At 42.8% G+C, this 6,730-nt stretch overlaps 1 non-coding gene across 1 annotated transcript; it reads left to right on the top strand.

Annotated features, from left to right (window-relative positions):
• Positions 1–6,377: 6,377 nt before the first annotated feature.
• On the top strand, positions 6,378–6,485 carry LOC112752232 (small nucleolar RNA R71). Its single transcript, XR_003176678.1, has one exon. It is a non-coding gene; the product is annotated as a small nucleolar RNA R71 (small nucleolar RNA).
• Positions 6,486–6,730: the final 245 nt, after the last annotated feature.

The following is a 6,730-nucleotide window of genomic DNA, read 5'->3' on the forward strand; positions in this document are numbered from 1 at the left end:
CACCTAAATCAAACTAAGCTAACTAACTAATCTAATTCCAACTACACTAACGGAATTAACAAAAACAGCGAAACAAAGTAAAACAGAGGAAAGGAGGAACCTGGGTGCAGAGATTGAACCGAGGAAAAGGAGGGAAGAAAAAATGAAGTGAGGCGATGGGAGAACTGGCCGGAGCAGCGCTGGGCACCGGCGGCGATGGTGGTCGCGGCGGTTGGGACAGAGGCAGAGAGGGACGGAGGTCAGAGAGGTACGGAGGTCAGAGGAGGAAGAGAGAAGGGGAGGGAGAAGAGGGGAAGGCAGTGATGGTGGCGTGGCGGCGGAGATGGTAGCGCGGTGGTGGAGATGGTGGCGCGGTGGTGGAGAAAGAGAGGAGTGAGAGAGAGGGAGAGGACGGGTGGTGGTGAGAGGGGAAGAGAAGTCGAGGGCGAGTGGCCGGCGGTGGTGATGGCGCGGCGGCGGCCGGTGCTGCTGCTGCGATGGCAGTTGGGGGAGAGAAGAAGAAGATGGAGGTTGGGGAAATGGGGTGCGCGACTGCGCAGTGTGCTTCGCGAGCTAGGGTTATCCCTATTTTTGAATTGGCGCGAGCGCGCACCTTGCGCGTCCGCGTCCATTGAAAAAAACGTGGGTCCTACGCGTGCGCGTACAATGCGCTTAAGCGGGGATGAGCAAAATAAGGAAGGACGCGTGCGCGTACCGTGCGCGCACGCGTGCATGGAGTTGGGCTAGGGACTTAGGGTTGGCCCAACTCAGGCCTAACTCTCTGGAGAATGGCCTGGGAGTCGCGCCACTAGATTTGCGCGCACGCGGCAAGTACGCGTCCGCGTGCATTGAGGGGAATGGAGAACCACGCGTGAGCGTACAGTGCGCGCTAACGTGGGGTGGCATATTAGGCAGGGGCGCGTGCGCGTACCATGCGCGCACGCGTACATGAGATTGGGCCTGAGGCTTAGAATGGGCTTGAGGCACGCCCAACTCTCTGGTCCATGGCCTAGTTTGGTTGCACCACGCAAGGACGCGTGCGCGGCAAGTGCGCGTCCGCGTACTTTGACGAGTTTGTGAAATGGCGCGCTGGCGCGATGCATGCGCTCGCGCAGGTCTGGTTGGGCCTGGGGCCCAGAGCTAGCCCAGAAATGGCTTAACTCTCTGGGGTTTGGCTCAATCTTTTGCAGCAGAAAATCGGCGCGTCGGGACGCGTGCGCGTACGTTGTGCGCGCGCGTCGACGCCCCCCCTTTTTTTTTTTTCAGAAGAAAAAAAAACTTGCTGGGTCCTCCCCTTAGTGTTCACAACTCTTATTTACTCAACCATCATACAATTCACAAAAATGCAATTTTTGATATTATTCATCTAATACTAAACACAACATGCATGTGACTAAGCTAACAATTAAGTTGTACAAACAAATTATGTGAAATATCTACCTACAATGGTAACTCAAATCACTTATTAGGCAAATTCAAAAGAGAATGGAAAGAGTTTACCATGGTGGGGTGTCTCCCACCTAGCACTTTTAGTTTAAGTCCTTAAGTTGGACATTTTGAGATGCTTATTGTCATGGTGGCTTATGTTTGTACTCATCCTTGAATCTCCAAGGATCTTTGCTCCTCAATTGGTTGACAGAATTTCCAACCATATTCATCAAACTTGGGCAAAGTTCTACCCAAGATATGAGTCCCCATAGTTGGTCTTCACATAGCGAACCGGGATCCCATATCTTGTCTTCACACCCATCCGTTAGTTGAGTTTCATGGTTTAGTCGGATGAGCGGTTGACATAAAGGTGATTGACACATAGAATTCTCTTTACTCCACCAATGCTTCCTCCTAGATCCATATAAAGCAATTCTTGTCCCAACATCATCCCTATACCTTGAGGCCTTGGCCTTGATAAGCTTAACACCTATTTTCCAACCACTACACAGCTCGTTTTTACTTTTAATTCCACAAAGAGTTCTAAGTTGACCATCATTTTCAAGCAAACCATATTTAAGTGAGAGATTAAAGCTTAGAGGTAGAGATTTTACCCACTTAAATGTTGTATTGGATGGTAACTTGGGAAGGGAGACTTCCCCACACTTAGACAATGCATCCTTGTGCTCTTCTTTGTGTATTTCCACCTCTTTGCGAGCTTCCTTGATTCCAACCTTTCCCTTTTTATCACATAGCTTGGTGTTGTCTTCAAGAACTTTGATTTCTTGTCTAATGGGAGGTGGTTCAATTTTGGACAGAAATTCATTGATGAATAAATCCATTTCTTGGTCAACCTCTTCATATTCTTCAATTTCGATATACACCAAGCCAACGTTTTCCTCTTGGTAGCTCTCTTTCTCATTGCTCACCAAGGGTATGGGAGGGGATTCCATTGTAGAGAGAAATTCATCCATGATTGAATCCATCTCTTGATAAGTCTCTTCCAAGTCTCCAACGATGATATGCCGTGGGGGTTGCGCACCCTCTTCAACTTCAATATCAAGCTCCTTGGAAGAGTGCTCCATGAGACTACATTCCCTTGGACTTTCAACATCTCCTAAATCTTCGACCACCTCTTCCTTTTCTTCAATGATCATAGGCTCCTCCAATTGTTCCAACACAAAATTTGACTCCTCATTCTCCACCGAATTTTTCAATTTCTCCTTCATGCTTTGCTCTTCTTTTGACTTTTCACATGTGGTCACGGAAGTACCTTGAGTATTCAAGCATTGGTGGGCTAAAGTGTGCACCACCTTGGTCAAATTGGTCACAAACTCAAGTGTATCCCGCTTCATGGCTTCTTGTCCTTGGAGTAACAAAGTGAGAGGATCGTCTATTGGGGCTTGGGGTGAATAGGAAGGTTCATTATTTTGGAGGGAGGGTTCATGGTAGGAAGGTGGTTCTTCTTGGTAAAGGTATGGAGATGATGAGTATTGAGGTGGTTCTTGGGAGTAATCTTGATATGGTTGTGGTGATTCTAGAGGTTCTTGCTCATAATGGCCATAAAAATATGGTATGGATGATTGGTTATATGATGGATATGGATCATAGGGTGGTGCTTGGTGATGAAAGGCTTGTGAGAATGGTTGAGGTTCATGTTGAGGGTGAGAGTCATAGGCATATGGTGGCGGTGCTTGGAAGTCACAAGGTGATTCACCATAGCCATTGGGTTGGCATGCATTAGGATGTGAATTATACCTATAAGTGTCCGGAGGTTGATGCCAATAGGAGTGATCAATTCCTTGAGGCTCCTCCCATCTTGGAGTGTTCCATCCTTGGTACATGTTAGCATTGAAGTCCACATTTCCTACAACGCACTTAGAACCAAACTCAAAGCCAAAGTGGTGAGAATTCATAATGAGAGAACAAAATAAAACTAACAAAAATTAAGAAACAACAAAAGATAAACCTATTCACAATATTCACATATGTATAATACCCAATAACACAACACCATTGCAAATCCCCGGCAACGGCGCCATTTTGATGATTGGATTTTTGACGGTTTAGAATTTCACAAATGAAATCTCGTTGAAGTATAGTCTCTAAACCAACAATAATCCTTTCATGCAAAAATTTGTTTGTCACAAGTACAAACCCCTAAAATCTATAAACCAAAGTATTTAAACCTCGGGTCGTTCTCCCTAGGAATTGTAATGAAGTGTCTTGTTATTGGTTGTGAATTATATTTGGGGTTTTTAAGCTTTTGGGCAAGAAATATAAATGGCAAGGAAAATAAACTAACAACTAACAAAGCTCTTGGCAAGATATGAGAACTAGAAGTCCTATCCTAGTTATCCTTCTCAATTGTGATGAGAATTGTTCATTGCTACCACTTAGTTAACCCTTACTAAAGAAAGGAAAGTCAAGTGGATGAATTGACTTGAGCCACAAGTCCTAGCCAACTCCCAAGGAAAGACTAGCTTTAGTGCACTCCAAACCAATTAGCAATCTCTCCAATTATCAATCAACAAAGGAATTAGATAACTCAAGTGTCACTAATTACTCTACCTAGGCCAAGAGGAACAAAATCTAACTAATAGCTATAAGAGACATTTCAACAAACACATAAAGTGCAATAGAAGTAAACATTATTAATTGCAAGAATTAAAGGCATCTACAACTACAAAAACAAGAGATCAACAATAGAAAAGCAAAGAAGACACATTTATTATGAATTACCTCTTATTGAATTGGAAGAATGTAGAAAGAACAATACTAGAGATCCACAACAAAATATAAGAACAACATAAAGGAAATTACAACAAAAGAGTAGAAGAAAATTGAATGTAGCAACAAAGAATTGAGAGATAGAAATGGAAGAGAGCAAAGATTAAAACCTAGATCTAAGAACTAAACCTAATCCTAATCCTAATTCTAGAGAGAAGTGAGAGCTTCTCTCTCTAAAACCCTAAAGTAAAGTGATTAGTTAGTTGGAAGTGATGGTTATCACAATAATGATGCCTTCCCCTTAATCCTTCATCCTTTTATTCCTTTCCCTTAGCAGTTTGGCGCCAAAAATGGGTTCAGAAACCCTCTCAAATCGCCAGGCACGTGTTGCATTAGTGGGGTCATGTGCCCTCATCGACGCGTGCGCGCACGATACGCGTGCGCGTCCCTGGCTAATTCTGCGATGTGCGCGCGAGCGCCTTGTGCGCGTGCGCGTGCATGGCTGACTTTGCTTCTTTGACTTTTTATGCTTCTCTCCACTTGTATGCTTCCTTCCTTGCTTCCTTTGATCCATGCCTAGCCTATTTCAATCCTGGAATTACTAGTAAACACATCAAGGCATCTTATGGAATCAAACAGAAACTAGAATTCATCAAAATAAGGCTTAAAAAGCATGTTTTTACACTTAAGCACAATTATGGAAGAGATAACAAAACCATGCTAATTCTTAGGCTAAATGTGACAAAAGGTTATCAAAATACTTTAAATTCAATGCAAAACAAACCGTCAAATTGGGGTTTGTCAAATACCACAGACAAGGTTTAGACTTTCCAGACTCTCATGAATGCCGCCATCAATCTAGCTTATACCACGAAGATTCTGACTAAGAGATCCAAGAGATACTCATTCAATCAAAGGTAGAACAGAAGTGGTTGTCAGGCACGCGTTCATAGGGAATGATGATGATTGTCACGTTCATCACATTCATGTTGAAGTGCGAATGAATTTCTTAGAAGCGAAATAAGTTGAATTGAATATAAAACAGTAGTACTTTGCATTAAATCATGAGGAACAGCAGAGCTCCACACCTTAATCTATGGAGTGCAGAAACTCTACCATTGAAAAATACATAAGTGAATTCAGGGTAAGCATGGCCGAGTGGCCAGCCTCCCATGGAGGTCTAGAGATCTAAAAATGATCAAAAGATGATCCCCCCAGATCATAAGATGTCTAATACAATAGTAAAAAGTCCTATTTATACTAAACTAGTTACTAGGGTTTACAGAAGTAAGTAATTGATGCATAAATCCACTTCTGGGGCTCACTTGGTGTGTGCTTGGGCTGAGCTTGAATGTTACACGTGTAGAGGCTCTTTCTGGAGTTGAACACCAGGTTGTAACGTGTTTCTGGCGTTCAACTCTGGTTCGTGACGTGTTTCTGGCATTTAACTCCAGACTGCAGCATAGAACTGGCGTTCAACACCCTTTTGCATCGTCTAAACTCGGTCAAAGTATAGACTATTATATATTGATGGAAATCCCTGGATGTCTACTTTCCAACGCAATTAGAAGCGCGCCATTTTAAGTTCTGTAGCTCCAGAAAATCCACTTTGAGTGCAGGGAGGTCAGAATCCAACAGCATCAGCAGTCCTTCTTCAACCTCTGAATCTGATTTTTGCTCAAGTCCCTCAATTTCAGTCAGAAAATACATGAAATCACAGAAAAACACACAAACTCATAGTAAAGTCCAGAAATGTGAATTTAACATAAAAACTAATGAAAACATCCCTAAAAGTAACTAGATCCTACTAAAAACATACTAAAAACAATGCCAAAAAGCGTATAAATTATCCGCTCATCATTCACCTCTTCCATTTTTGGGTTCTCAGGATCATAAGCTTCTTCTTTAGAGGAAGCTTCCTTAGTACTGCCTGGTGCAGCTTGCATTCCAGATAGACTCTGAGAAATCATATTGACTTGCTGAGTCAATATTTTATTCTGAGCCAATATGGCATTCAGAGTATCAATTTCAAGAACTCCTTTCTTTTGATTTGTCCCATTATTCACAGGATTCCTTTCAGAAGTGTACATGAATTGGTTATTTGCAACCATTTCAATGAGTTCCTGAGCTTCTGCAGGCGTCTTCTTCAGATGAAGAGATCCTCCAGCAGAGCTATCCAATGACATCTTGGATAGTTCAGATAGACCATCATAGAAAATACCTATGATGATCCATTCTGAAAGCATATCAGAAGGGCACCTTCTAATCAATTGCTTGTATCTTTCCCAAGCTTCATAGAGGGATTCACCTTCCTTCTGTCTGAAGGTTTTAACTTCCACTTTAAGCTTGCTTAATTTTTGAGGTGGAAAGAACTTTGCCAAGAAGGCATTGACTAGATTTTCCCAAGAGTTCAGGATTTCTTTAGGTTGTGAATCCAACCATGTCCTAGCTCTGTCTCTTACAGCAAAAGGAAAAAGCATAATTCTGTAGACTTTAGGGTCAACCCCATTGGTCTTGACAGTGTCATAGATTTGTAAGAATTCAGCTAAGAACTGATGAGGATCTTCCAATGGAAGTCCATGAAACTTGCAAT

Source organism: Arachis hypogaea, chromosome 15 (genome assembly GCF_003086295.3).
Source record: "Arachis hypogaea cultivar Tifrunner chromosome 15, arahy.Tifrunner.gnm2.J5K5, whole genome shotgun sequence".
Taxonomy (NCBI): domain Eukaryota; kingdom Viridiplantae; phylum Streptophyta; class Magnoliopsida; order Fabales; family Fabaceae; genus Arachis; species Arachis hypogaea.